Source organism: Typopeltis vanoorti, chromosome 20, assembly GCF_054136105.1.
Source record: "Typopeltis vanoorti isolate ZY-2024b chromosome 20, IOZ_Tvanoo_1.0, whole genome shotgun sequence".
Lineage (NCBI taxonomy): Eukaryota > Metazoa > Arthropoda > Arachnida > Uropygi > Thelyphonidae > Typopeltis > Typopeltis vanoorti.
The window spans coordinates 59,965,906-59,980,647 of NC_143568.1; positions in this window are offsets into that span (position 1 = coordinate 59,965,906).

Below are 14,742 nucleotides of genomic sequence, written 5' to 3' on the forward strand. Positions count from 1 at the left end.
TATTGTGCTACGAAGGATAATATGTAAATACTGCCATTCGTTGGCCAATACATTTTGAATGCGTAGTTCTCGCATCGACAGGAACGCGAATCTGGATAAAGATATCCACATTCGAGATGCACCGCATCGATTTCCACGGTAGGACTGCAATATGCAATCCCTACATTTCCCGACCCCACATACAGGTCGTCTTTACTGGTGGTGTCCGTTGACTTCCTTTCAAGCAATGTATTACTTAACAGATACAATTTTACGTCAATATTGGAATGACAAACTTAACTGACTTGAAAACAAATATACACACTACACTGATACACCTCGCACACTAATCTGCAAGTGAAAAAAAAAACTTTATCAGTTAAGAAATGGGATATAGTAGCAACAGCCTGTTTGCTACTGTGAATATACATGAAGAAAGTGGACTGCATGTAACCAGGGATGAAATTCATTATCGCATGAAAAAAAATATAGATTATTTTTAGGGAACGATTTTATATAAGTATAATTACGATGTTCTGAGGATAATACCGATTAGGGTAATACTGTATGAGGTGGATTTTAATTATTCCAATAGAATTATGCCTACTGTGGCATTTTAAACACAGTCTTCGGACCTTTCTGAAGAGGATTATTGTTTACTGTTTGTGTTTTAATGTATATGTGCATGTGTTGTTTTCTCTTTACTTTATATAAATGATTATGTTTCGTATATCGATTCTATGGACGTTAATATCACTTGCATGGTTCTTGTTTTAGTATTCGATAAGAGTTTGATTGCTTTAAATTATGTGTAAGAGAGATGAGCTGATTAGGTCTAATATTTTATACTAAAAATAATCTTTATTAGTCTGTAACAATTACTAGAAATAGTGATTATTACCATCATCTGCAGTGGTAATAACAGGCATTTACTTATTGAATTATGGTTACGAACCATAATTCTAGGAAAACGTGGTTAGTTCTCTCTCTCTCTCTCTCTCTCTCTCTCTCTCCAAAAAAATACATTTCGTCATCATTCAGGAAGATATATACCCATCATGAATGCACACGTACATTTAGCACTATGAGTCTTAACACTGCAGCTAATGTTTTTGTATATTTTATAGAAAAATAATATTTAAAAAATAAATTGTAAGGAACCTATAAATTTCATTTATATTCTGGTGAAATCCATCATCTCAAGCAAAGATCTCAGAAATGGCAGAAATGGCATCATCTGACACAATATACAAGTGTTTATAAGCTTATTTTACGGTTCAAGTGGCTGGGAACAAATATCGAATAGTGTCTGAATTTTCTGATGTGCGTAAGAGTTCAACTTGAAATGAATTTTCTTCTTAGTTATCGTATCATTAAGCAATTGGTGGGTGCTAAATGGGGCTTTTTTTGCTTTTTTATCAATGGGTGCTTTTGGGTTAGAATAAACTAAGAATGCCCTTCAATTTCAGAAGAATTTTCGTATTCCATGTGACAAAGGATACTAACCGTACTCTGTCCATTTACGAGGTGCCTAACGAGGTTATTGCGATAGGATATTATTTACATATTGTTAAGAAAAGAGTTAAGTTAGTGATGGGGAATCTGCGTGCTTTTGAAGTGTTTGTTGCGGCCTTCTCACATATTTTTCAGTTATATATCTTCTTCGATTGAAAATTACACATTCTCGAATGAAGCATATTTTAATTAATTATACTTTAAAATCGTTCTTTTTAAAGTATAATGTTAAACCAAAAAAGCGGATCTTATCGACGTGCTCGTTATCAATGCCTTGTGTTCTATTACATGTTATTAATTTGTCACTAGAAGTCACTACGAACATTCCTCGCAATGTCAGCTTGATTTGAAAGGAAAAGGGAAAAATAAGGTTTAGGTTTAGGTTACGGGCCTGTTGCTATGTTTCGGTTTTGTCACATGTATACCGTGACAGAACTACAATCTTTTATAACAACCTGAAAGAGTAGAAGTTTTTGTTTAATTCGTTTATTAATTTAATAAATTGTATTTGACATCTCGGATATGATAAATATGAAGAAAAACAATTAAGGAGGAGAATAGAGTAAATAATTAAGAATTGGACTACAGTACTACATACTTACAGTCAAAGATAGAATTGTGTGTTTACTTTGTGAAAGTGTGATTTAAACAATGAAATGATTCAACGCTGTCAGCATTATCGCGAACATTAAGCCCAGAAATATGCAAAATTGAAAGGAGAACCAAGAAAATCTATACTTATAATATGAAGGTTCGATAAAAATCACAAACAACAATTATTTCAAGTGGCGAGAGGATTAAGTAATGAAATAATTACCGAAATAACTTTAGTTTAGTACAGAATGTTATATAATTGGTTCGGCAAACGTTTCAAATTCCATAAGGACATATTTAAGGAATTCACTATGTCCTTATGTCCTTTCTATGCTTATAGAAAATTATGTGTGGAGGGACATTTGGGTATGGAATATGTCCACCTCGAACAGCACTGAAGCTCTCAAAACCTCATACCAATCTCAGCACCAAACGATTCAGAGTTCATGAGGCTAACTGATCCATTCCTCCTTCAAAGCAAGGATGTGGCCTTGATTGTTTTCTGGAGGGAAATTTTGAGCAAGTATGTGTCTCCCTGTTGCGTCTCAAACGTGTTCTATAAGATGCGTGCAGGCCATTCGATTCAATTATATCCTCGTCTCCAGAAGTATCTCCACTACTCGTATACGATGTGGTGTGCCATTGTCATCCATAAAAAATAAATCCTTCGCCTACAGCACCACAGAACAATCGAACATTACATTGAAGAACTTCGGTGCAATATCGTTCACCAGTCATAGTCCCTTTTTTCCAGAACTTGTGACTCGGTGCGTCAATTAAGCATAATGCCTCCCCCACACCATGACCCTACCACCGTTATCTATCATTTTCAAGAACTCTTGCCATGCTAAGCAATACCACTTTCACGCAGATTAAGTGTCGTCTAGATTCGGAAGAAAGACTAAACGACTTTAATTTGTAAAGAGTACATTAGCCCCTTTGTGTCTTGTTCAACTTTTATGAACACAACATTCCTGAAAACGTGATGTACGATGAGCTGTTGATAAAGGAACCAGAGACTACGGGCCTTCGGGCGTATAGGACTACTTGTCGCATACGTCTTGCCACAGTTTGTCGAGGTATCCGTATATTTGAGTGTGAAAGGAGCCAACTTGCAAGGTAACCTGCCATGGTGCGTCGTTATAACCAAATGTCTGTCTTTATGCTCGTGGTAGAACGAGGGCGACTTCTTAGCCAATCATTCCATTGCTTTGTAATGCTTCCCAGACCCTAGATGCTACACAATGTGAGATCTCAAACTCTCTGGCAATAACAGTAATTCTATGGCAGCCTTTAAGCTTTCCAATAATTCTTCCCCACTTGAAATCATGTCTTTGAGATATGCAAAGACATCCACGTTTGCAAGTTTATTCCTTCAAATGAAATGCGATTAGCGCAGCCTTTGACCTTTCATCGTGTTGAGTGCTACCACGTGATCTCTTTCCAGCGATTCGAAAATTTGAATGTATACATCATTCTACGCGAAATCGTCAGTTATTCACATTGCCACAAGTTCATTCGTCTGAATCTGAGATTGTAATCTTCAGAGATAAATGCACATCCTTAGGTTTTGACACCAGTGTACTTATGTTATCTAGGTATTTTTATTTATTCCAGTATTTAAGAGATCTATTTTTAAGTGGATCCAACCCATGAAAGGTTATTAATAAACCTTTAGTATATTTGTACCTTTGGGTGCAATTTAATTGATTCATTTTTTTTTTCTTGAGGGAATAAAGTTGCAAACGTGGATGTCTTTGCATGTCACCAAGACATCATCTAGATGATTTCACTTGAGGAAGAATTATTGGGTAGCTTGAAGACCCCGTAGCAGGATATTCGGACTAAGTAAAAATTAATTAAACAATACATATATATATATATATATATATATATATATATATATATTTGTAATCTTTAATTTATTTTTAGAGTCCGGAAATCCTGCTCTATAGACTTTTTCTAGACTTTCACTAAACTTTTTCGAGCCACTTCATTGCTCCAGTAAGTGAAGAAATGGTCTCACACTTATTGGAGACAATCAAAAACATCCACGCCCACGGCTGAATTTGAACCTGCAACTTGTTGGTTGACGAGCGGATACGACAACCACTCTGTCAAACAGCCAGTATCTGGATGTTTTATTTAGATATTTTTAATCAAAATGTATGAATTTTTATTCATAAATACCCACCAATAATACAAATATCTTTTTTCAATATTAATGTCATTTATTTATTTTCATATATCAGTATATAATATTATTAAATGATATAATATATGATATTATTAGTATATCAGTATATTTACATATAAACAATTAAAACCATTATTATAACTTTTAGTCGCTTTTTTATTATTATTTTTATTATTTTAATATTATTATATCATTTTTATTGCTACAAAAATCAGAATACAAATTATTGAGTACATTCATTTTTGATAAATAATATATATGTATATACTAGGTTGAAAAAATATTTAAACACCTTACTTGCCATGCAAATTTCGTAACCTACCACATGCAGAAAATATTCAGGAGTGTCTACGTAAATCTGTTAATAACGTTGGAAGTCTATCAGTCTGAACTGATAGACTTCCAACGTGAGATGGCAGTAGGGGTCACATTAGTGGTCTTTCTGTCCGTGACATTGCTATCCGTCTCAATATACCGAAATCCACGGTTGCTCGTGTCATTCGTAGATGGAAAGCTGATGGTGCTTCCACAGGAGAAAAACCCCTGGGAGACCATCGACACTCACTCAACAAGATCAACGAGATGTGTCTCAGAATGTTCGAGCATCCCACACATCATCACCTGCGGGCCTCGCAGTCAACCTGAAAAATGCTGCAGACACATCTGTCAGCACTGTCAAGGCAATGCTTCATGGCACTGCGTGTCCGAGACTAATGTCAGCAAAACAATGTTGTTGGATTGACTGGCTCAGAGTTCAGATCTCAATCCAAGTGGACATGTTTGTGATGAATTAGAATGACAAATTCGTTCCAGACCAAAGCGGCCGTCACCAGCATCAGCAATGGGTGTAGTTTTGCGCGTGGAATAGAAAAATATTCCTTTTGCAACATATCAAAAATGTGTTTCAAGCATATGTCGAAGGACAGTTTTGTCATTCACGCCAAAGATGGACCCACTCGGTATTATACGAGGGTGAGCTGAAAAGTTCTCGGCCTAACAATGAAAAAACGAATTTATAATTTCAAAATTATTTTTAATTTTCAACATAACACAATATAAGACCCTTAAGACTAATACATTTATTTCAGCGATGCTCCAGCGCTACTATCCCGTCCCTGTAGTGGTTCTCAGTTAAGATCTCCAAAACACCCCTCTACAGCTGCAATCACCTATTGATTCAAAGAAAAACGGTAAAGTTTTAGTTTTGGGAAGAGATAGAAGTGAGAGGGAGCCTAGTCTGGAAAATAGGGTGGATGTTTCAACAATTCATAGTGCAGATCCCTTAATTTTCCCATTGCCAAAACACCTTTGTGGGCAGGTGCATTGTCCTGATGAAAGACAATTTTTCTTCGGCAAACAGGATCTTTTCCTACGAATTTTTTCGACTAGTCTGGTTAAAAGATCAGAATAATATTCCGCGGTTATCGGTTATTGTTTACCCTTTTCAAGATAATTAATAAACAAAATGCCTTTAGCATCCCAAATTACCGATGCCATGACCTTTCCTTCTGATGGAACCGACTTTTTCTTCTTTGGCGATGAACAACCGGCTTCTGTCCACTGTTTTGACTGATGTTTGGATTCTATGAGTAATAGTGAATGCAAGTCTCGTCCATGGTCATAAATCGACTTATAAAATCGTTAAAACGCTCCAAGCACTGTTCAGAGATTTTCACACGAGAGCGTTTTGGATCTGATGCGAGCAATTTCACGAACTTTGACTCGCCGGTCATCCAATCACATATCGTGCACTTGATCAATGATTTCTGGTGTTGTTACACTTTTTGGAAGTACTTCACGTGGATCAAGGAGATGAGCGCCCATAAACCTTTATGAACTTCGAATGAATTTCTTTTGGCGTTAAACCTTCTTTTACAAAGAATTTTATAACCGCACGATACTCAATTTTATCAATTTCAAAGGATACAGACAACATTTTTGCTTCAGAGAGCTGTATAAAACAAACTACTTAATAGAATTACTTGCAATTTCACATGGATGCTTATGACAGATGTACCAACGTAGAAAAGAAAATCGTACCGATAGTGTCGCCATCTATGGTTGAGGCCGAGAACATTTCGGGCCACCCTCGTGGATGTAATTAAAAAGCATTTTTAACGCAGGTAAGTGTCCAAATACTTCAACATATACATAAATATATATATACGTAGCAAAACGTCTTAAAAATAACGTTGAAGTGTTGGATTGGCTCGCTCCATATCTCAACACAAGCGAACATCTTTGTGTGAATTAAAGCACCAAATTCCTCGTGCAAAACTACACCCATTGCTGGGTGTAGTTTTGCATGAGGAATGGAAAAATATTCCTGTGGCGACATATCACAAATTGGTTTAACCACGTCGCTGTCAATATGGATAAAATTCATCACTTCTCTACACTTCGTATCCATCATATATTTCAATATAATATCAATGGTATTACAATTTTAATATGCACTTCGCATCCATGGTAACCTGGACATATATATATATACCTCTTTATCGGTTCGGTGGTTAAAGCATATGTTGAAGGGTAGTTTCTGTTATTCATGCCAAAGGTGGACCTGTCCCACTCGGTACTATAGATGTAATATTCCACCATATATATACAGTATATATATATATAAATTTATAAAAACCGTTCGGTTTTTATATATTTCCATGAATGTTTTTGTTATTACTACACTGATCTTTGTTTTCAATTTTAATTCGGGTGGCTTTTCTTTGTCTTTCTCGAGGCTTGTGCTTAGCTTATCTTAGAATGACATTAGATGAATGCGGTTTCATCGTTTTATTTCAGAATCCCCTGTGAGCCATGTGTCAGTTTAACTGTTTATACATATGCGCATAAATTCATGCAGTATATATAGAGAAAATGCAGGTTATTTCAGAAATAGTAAACATTTTGGTAGATCATCTTGAGTAAAAAGGGTACACGTGTCCATTTGCAAATGGATGCGAAGATACAGCTGTTTGAAACTGGCATGTAAGAGGCTATTGTGAAAGATATTGAAGAAAGATAAATTACTTTTTATTTGTATTTATTGACTGTTTGAATGATACAAAGGAAATAATTGACAAATACTGTAAATTACAGTTCATAACAAATGTTCGAAAATTCTGAATGCACTTTATTCTTGTGGTTATACAAGAATAAAGCACGTGTTGTTCTTTTGAGGTAGTCTTGACGTTCTTTTATGAGGGTAGCATTATCCACAAGGAGAGCGATCACTTCGTCTCTTATATTTACCTTTTCTTTGTATACTTCGCTACGAACCAAAATTTAAGGGAGTGAGGTCTGGAGAACTTGGTAGCCAATGCATGGGCCACCACGACCGATCCATTGTTCAGGAAAAGTTCGATTTAGATATTGTGCCACCTGACAGCTATAATGTGTAGGATCTCCGTCGTGCATCCTCTAATAGCAGTGGAAGTTTGTTTTGCAAAAATTGTAGAATAATTCCCCCTGTAATATGATTTGATAACACAACAGGCCCAATCAAGTGACTGTCGATCATACCACACCACACGTTTACAGAGAAGCGATGTGTGTTGGAATTTTGTTGGAAAAAAAATCCACACATCACTGTAGAACAGTGGTATATTGATTTTCGTCAGACCATCGATGCCAGTTATAGGTGTTATTGACACCTTCACGGGTGAAAGTAGCTTCATCGATGAACAGTATTAATTGAATTAATCGGCGATTAGCATCAACCTACCGAAAAAATTCCAACTGACTGCCTTCATCTCCCGGGAGAAAGTGTTGCATCAGCTGTGTGTGAAATGGATACAAACCCTGCTCACGTAGTGGTCGCCATACTCTTGCATGTGGAATACCGATACGTGCAGAAATTATTTGTATGTATATAGTAGGACTACGATTAATAAGAAATACGTCTGCTGGGTACCAGTCTCACGCAGTTTGTTGTAAACACTAGAAACATTCTTGAATCTCGTACTGTGCGGATAGGAAACCGTCGACGGTATTTTCTATAAGCTGCAACAGCACATCCATCACAAAAACCGTAAACGAACATCATACTAGCATATTCGGCATGTATAAAGATGTGCTCTACTCTTAATAACATTTCTAACACGAAATTGCGTCAGGTTATAACTGCGTCTTGGTCACATCTGATTCAGAGAGCTGCATTCTGGTCACCTGATCTACAGACTAGTGAGCTCTCATCGGATTTATACGTGCAAGTTTCACACAGCTGTATCTTTGCACTTATTAACAATTGCACACGAGTTCATGTGAATTTTTTACTCAGAATAATTGATACTACCACCTACCAAAATATTTACTATTCCTCCTCGAACACCCTGTGTATAAGTACATATTTTCTGGTTAGAGAATTGAAGCGGATAGTCGCTTTAATAGACAAGCACTGCTTGTGGGCACTATAACGGCTTGAGGGGGGGGGGAGCACTGAGCGTGTTTGCGTTCTTGTATTGGTGTTAAAGAGAAGAATTCGTGATTTTCTTTCTTTTGAGAACTTTCCTCCAAATTTCTATCTTCCTGTAATATCTGTATAGTGCCCGTTTCAGCCTCTGTAGGACCCTAGATTCCTCTTGAGCAATGACAGTTTGTTGATCCTGTCAGGTATGTAGAAGTTGTAGGTGGTCACTACTTTTCCGTAGTGATCAAACTGCATTTCACATGCAGTTGATTATATACTTGTAAGTTATGTAGTTTGTTCAAAGTGGTCTTGTTATATGATGTTCTGCTTATTTTGTAGGTTGGACAGAAGTATGCTTTAGAATGCGACTTTAGTAGCATAAATATTGTACCTTAAATAGATTGTGTCCTATCACTGTGGCCCATATGAGTGAGGAATCTTTCGATTCTTAACAGAATATCAGTTTAACCAATTTATTTTGAAATAATTGTAATCTGTTAAGTTCCTAGTCTGCGTACTTGTAATCGCATATCTTAAAACGTTTTCATATAGGAACTTATAAATTAGTACTTTTGTATATCCTGCTTTGAAAGAAGTCAAAGGATCCCTCCATGGGCAACGGGGACCATCTCATGTAACGAGTATGTAACGAGTCATGTGTTTGTACCCGGTATAAATTGGACGAATATGATGCCCGAAGTCAATGCAACTGTGTGGCAGGGCGAAAATGGCTGCGAGAAGAAAATTGACGGACTTTGAAAGAAGCGTTGTGATAGGGTACTATGCTTCGGCCTGTCTGTTTGACAAATTGTTGAAACCTTGAGCCATCTCAAGTCGAAAATCAACGATACTATACTGATATGGAAGCGCAGGAAGTCAGCTGCTACTGTTACCCACAATGGACGATTCACCACACTCACCGAACATGACTTTAGGGTGCTACAAAGTATATGTAAATACCATTCGTCGGCCGGCACGTTGAATGCGGAGTTACGAGCATCGACTTCAACAGGAATCTGCATAAAAACATCCAGAATCAAATTACTTAAAAACCATAAATATGGAAAATTGGAAGGAGAACTAAGAAACTTCTCTACTTATAAAAATAAAAGTTTGTTTTTAATTTTTAAAAAATAAAAATAAAGTGTTTTATTAACTTTTGAGATATTTAGTTTGTAAAACTCGATCCTTGAATTATTAATTTCTTTGTAAATAATTAAACCACTTTTGAGTTTTAATAGATTTTTAAAGTTGTGGTGTCGATACTTGTGCAAAGCAAAGGATAATTTTTGTCCTTTTCCAGTTGTTTAACTCTTGGTTTAACTGTTCTTCAAAATAAAATGAAAGAATTTGGTATTTCTTTTACAAGTATTGCGTCTGATACAACAGATGGAGCTACAGTAATGAAGAAATGAGTAAAACTGATCAATGTTATAATTCAATTATGTTTAGCACATGACATACAATTAGTAATAATCATTATAGTAAAATACATTTTATACAAAATTATTTTTTTTATGCATAAATTCTGTACAAACGTACAACTGAAATATTTTCTGAGAGCCAAACTATGCAAGGTTCGGAATTGACAACATTTTGTAATTTTCGAATTTACAGGAAAAAAAAAATTGCAACAGATTATGTTGCAATTTATGTTGCAAAACGTAAATCTGTTTATCGCTGATATAACATTAACATTTATTCTTGACGAAATGACAAATCAAAATACTTTTAAACGACGTGAACTTCCTTGAAGCTCACATAAAAGAACAACTAAAATCTTATTCTGATGTTATAAATTACCCTTGATCCCAAGAAAAGGGATGAAGAAAATCACAGAATTTTTTGTTTGAAAAAACAGCATAGTTGCTACTTTTATTAAAATGTTATTAAAAATTAAAAACTGAAAAAATATACATTAACAAATATCATCGTGGACTTGATGACTCCCTTTTATAATAAAAAACAAAACCAATTCAATCGAAGTTAGTGAATCCGTGTCTGAAGATGCTTCAATCTCAACTTTACCTTCAGTTCCTTCGACATCTGCTGAGGTCTCAGAGAAGGTAAAACATCAACTAGCGATAAAGGAAAAAGAAAAATTAAGAAGACTGTAGTGTCCTATGAAGATCCAGCTGAAAAGCAAAAAAAACGTGCGGAAGACAACACAAGTCATGAGAAAGAAAATGTATTTTCGAGAAGAAAAACATAATAAAAGATAAAATCTTAAAATGGCTTTTCATTGTCTGGTGACCAGTGGATCAACGAATTTCGGAGATGAAAATATTATACATTCATTTCTGCAGTCGGACTGAGAGTTAGAGGAGTCGGGTTCCCTTACTAAAGACATCAGATTTCTGGTACTTTTATTCACTTCACAATTCATCAAAGAAGTAGACTAGTGGCATTGGTCTGAAGCCAGGATACGAAACTGCCTGCCACCTATAAGGACTTTCAGGAACATCAATACTCACCACAGGATTCAAACTCAGTCTATTGATCAGAAAGTGGAAACACTTCACTGGACTACTTTTACGTAAGATAGCCAAGACATAAAATATAATATTGCATAATAATATTATGTTCATTGTGGAAAAGCTGTATTACGTGTTCAAATATTATCAGACAACAAACAGTTTATTTAAGTAATTTATTGAACTATATACAATTAAGCTACAAAAAATTCAGAAATAACTGTTTTTGATTCTATTATGCTGTAGATGTGTTATGAGCAAGCCATTTTATAGGCATTCCTCTCATTAACACTTAAAAGAAGGATCATTCACTAATTTCCATTTATTTCTAATATCTGATGGACTGTGCTTATGACTGCTGATCATTCTTTTATAAAAGCAGAGATGGAAATCTTTCTTTATAATACACATTCCTATTTGTGCAATTCTGCTGACTCCAGCTTTTTTAGCGAGAATTCCTGTTATGTACACGTCCTCAATATATAAATAAGGTGTATCAAGAGAAGCCTCGAAAAGCGATTTGACAGCATCTACAGTAAGGATGTAGTTTGGTCCTGCAACAAAATCAGAAAAAACGCTTCTATTGTATTCCTCATAACTTACATACCATTTGATATGTGTGTGTCGCACCGAATGCCAGTTAACCGCTAATAAACCCATTATTGTCCTAGAGACATTATCTTTCTTTAAGTATCCATTAAAAGGTTAACATTAATGAAGATGTCATCGTCTACCTTAAGGACAAATTTCACTTTCGGACAAAACTCTTTCACCCACTTGAGCATTGATACGTTCTTAATGGTCAGGTTTCTGACATTGTCATGAAAGAAGACTGGACAATATCGTGGAACTTATTGTTTTCCTCGATGATTCTTTCTTGTTGTAGAGATCAATTAGAATTTCTTCCCAGTAAGAATATCACATTTTCACCTCTGGTTCTGGCATAACCACCCCAAGTCTCGCGGATCGCATTCCTTTCGTCGAAATGTAATGCAGATGTGATAACTATGATAAGCAAGTCAACTTTTTCTCCTTTATTTTCACACAAATTAGGATGATTGAGAGTGAACTTATATGCATGTGGATTAGCGTGTTCTGCTGTTTTATTTGATGAAGTCTCTATGCGCTTAGTTTCTTTTAAACACCGATGAGGTTGCTCATAAACATTTCTTGATTCACTTTTTCCGGTAACAGCAGCATAAAGGTCAGTGGAATTTAGAGTGAATACGTCTTCTACTAAGTGGATAGCTCCCTCATCCTTATTGACACGATAAATGCTTCTGGCATCCAGTTTATTTCGTCGTGAAAGTTTATTTAATGATTGCATTTGATCGTTGAATAAACGAAATTGATTCTCTGGTGATTTCTAAAAGATTCGACGCAGCAGTAAAACAAGGTCATTGACGCAATGCTGTATGTAGTCGTTATCATAAGAACATCACGAAAGCAGCGTGAATTTACGGATCTGTTGAGGTTAGACATTAGAGAAGACGTGAAAACTACAGAAAGAGACATTTTAATTTTTCTCCATCTATTTAGCAATTTTAAATTGTTTTTCAGGTTAGATATCACAGTAATGGTATGCCTATAATAACTGAAGCATATAGATTGATATTCATATTCATAAAAAAAGATGCATTTCTTGATCTCTTTCTTGTTAAATTGATTCTATTCGTGATCACAATTTAGACCAGAAACCCCCTTTCATTTCAAGCATATACAGAGAATACGGCTTGATCGGACTACTTTTGAATCAAAATGATCCACTTTAAACGTCAGGGAAATTCTTAATAATGTTTTCGGTTGTCATATTTTTTTTTACTTTATTTTCAAAGCGGCAGTACGAGTTATTTAATTTATGGTGCACAAATACTTTTTAATTTCGGCATTCATTAATAGAGCGATGTCAGTTTGTATATACTGAGGTGGTACTTTTATTTCGTAAACTGACCTCAGCAAATTTTATATTAGGAAATGTTTTCCTAATATAAACAGAATTTTATGAATAAAAAGGTTTCCTTAAGTAGTCTTAAACTGTGACTGGATATTGTGTGACTGAGAATTTCAAATTGCGTAGCAATTTGAAATTCTTGATACTTTTATTTTCTGTTACCTACTTTCTGTTGTCGTCGCAAAAATCATCACAATATCGTCTTGTCTATAAAGTGCCGATATTCAAAGCACTTTCGACAAACAGTATTATGTTTGAAAATATCCGACCGAATATGCCAATTTATGAGATAGAAAACGCCATTTATGACAATCTGACCTGTTTTGGGCACAAACGTTTCAAATAATTTCGTTTTTCTTTTCTTATGATATTTTCCTTATTTGGAATGGACTTTAACTAAATTAAATTATATTGCATGCATCTAGTAAGAAATTCTTCCTGGAATCATCCTGAAAACTATTCCGACAAAATTGTCTGACTGAACCCAAAATTGAATACCACAATCATGTGTATATTTTAAATCCCAAAGTGTGTTCAATTTCAGTTAGCAAGAGTGAAGATAAAATTTCTAATATAATTTCTATTCTTTATATTATACGGCCGAAACAAAAATTGGAATGTGTCACAAACTTCTGTATCCTTCGTATCATTCCAAACACACGCCTCCATAAAGTACATCCACTCATATGCCGAAATAACGTGTCTATAGTTCACACAATAAAACTAATAAATTATCACTCAGTTTGTCTCAAACACGCGTGAAATCGTTTCTTTCCTTCGACCATAGTGCCTAACAGTTACAGAAAATATTTTATAGTTTTTTATTTTATTTTACGATATCAAACCCTTTATTTTGTAGTCAGCTTGCTTAATAGTTACATGAAATCAATTGATTATAGTGTGCATTTTGAATAAGGTAACAGATTTTAGAAAACTTTTTTTTTTAATTTTTAATTTCTGCATTCATTAATAGAGCGATGTCAGTTTGTATATACTGAGGTGGTACTTTTATTTCGTAAACTGACCTCAGGAAATCACCGCCCCCCCCCCCCAAAAAAAAACATAATGATTTAAAAACATTTTTAAAGAATATCTTCGTAGGTAAACAGTATTACATAAAATGCGATGATTTTCTCTTGGATCAGATAGAACCGGTAATGCGTAACGACACATGACAATCACCAGATTTATTACGAAAATGTTTCATTTGATTCTTATGTCTCTCCCTAGATGGAGGCACTATGCCGCAAAAAAAATGAATAAAATAATAATAAGAATAATATTAGTGCTGAACCTCGTACACTCCTTCAGTACACGTGGTATGAGATAAGCCATTCAACTGTATTTAAATTAATAGAACGGCACGTGTAGAATCTACGCCATGAAATTTAGCTGTAGCAATGGTATTGACGTTGGAATAAAAGATACAGTATTTATTGTTGAGCATTGTTTTCGTTCATACGCAGTTATTAGGGCAAATAGTCCAAGCCAACGACATGCTCGTGAGCAGCTTGTTCGTGGTTTCACTAAGCGTTCCCCAAGCAACAGTGTCATCATTGACTTAATTGAGAGGTTTCGACGTAAAGGGAGTGTTCTGCCGCAATGTAAAGGGCCTTCGAGAAGACCA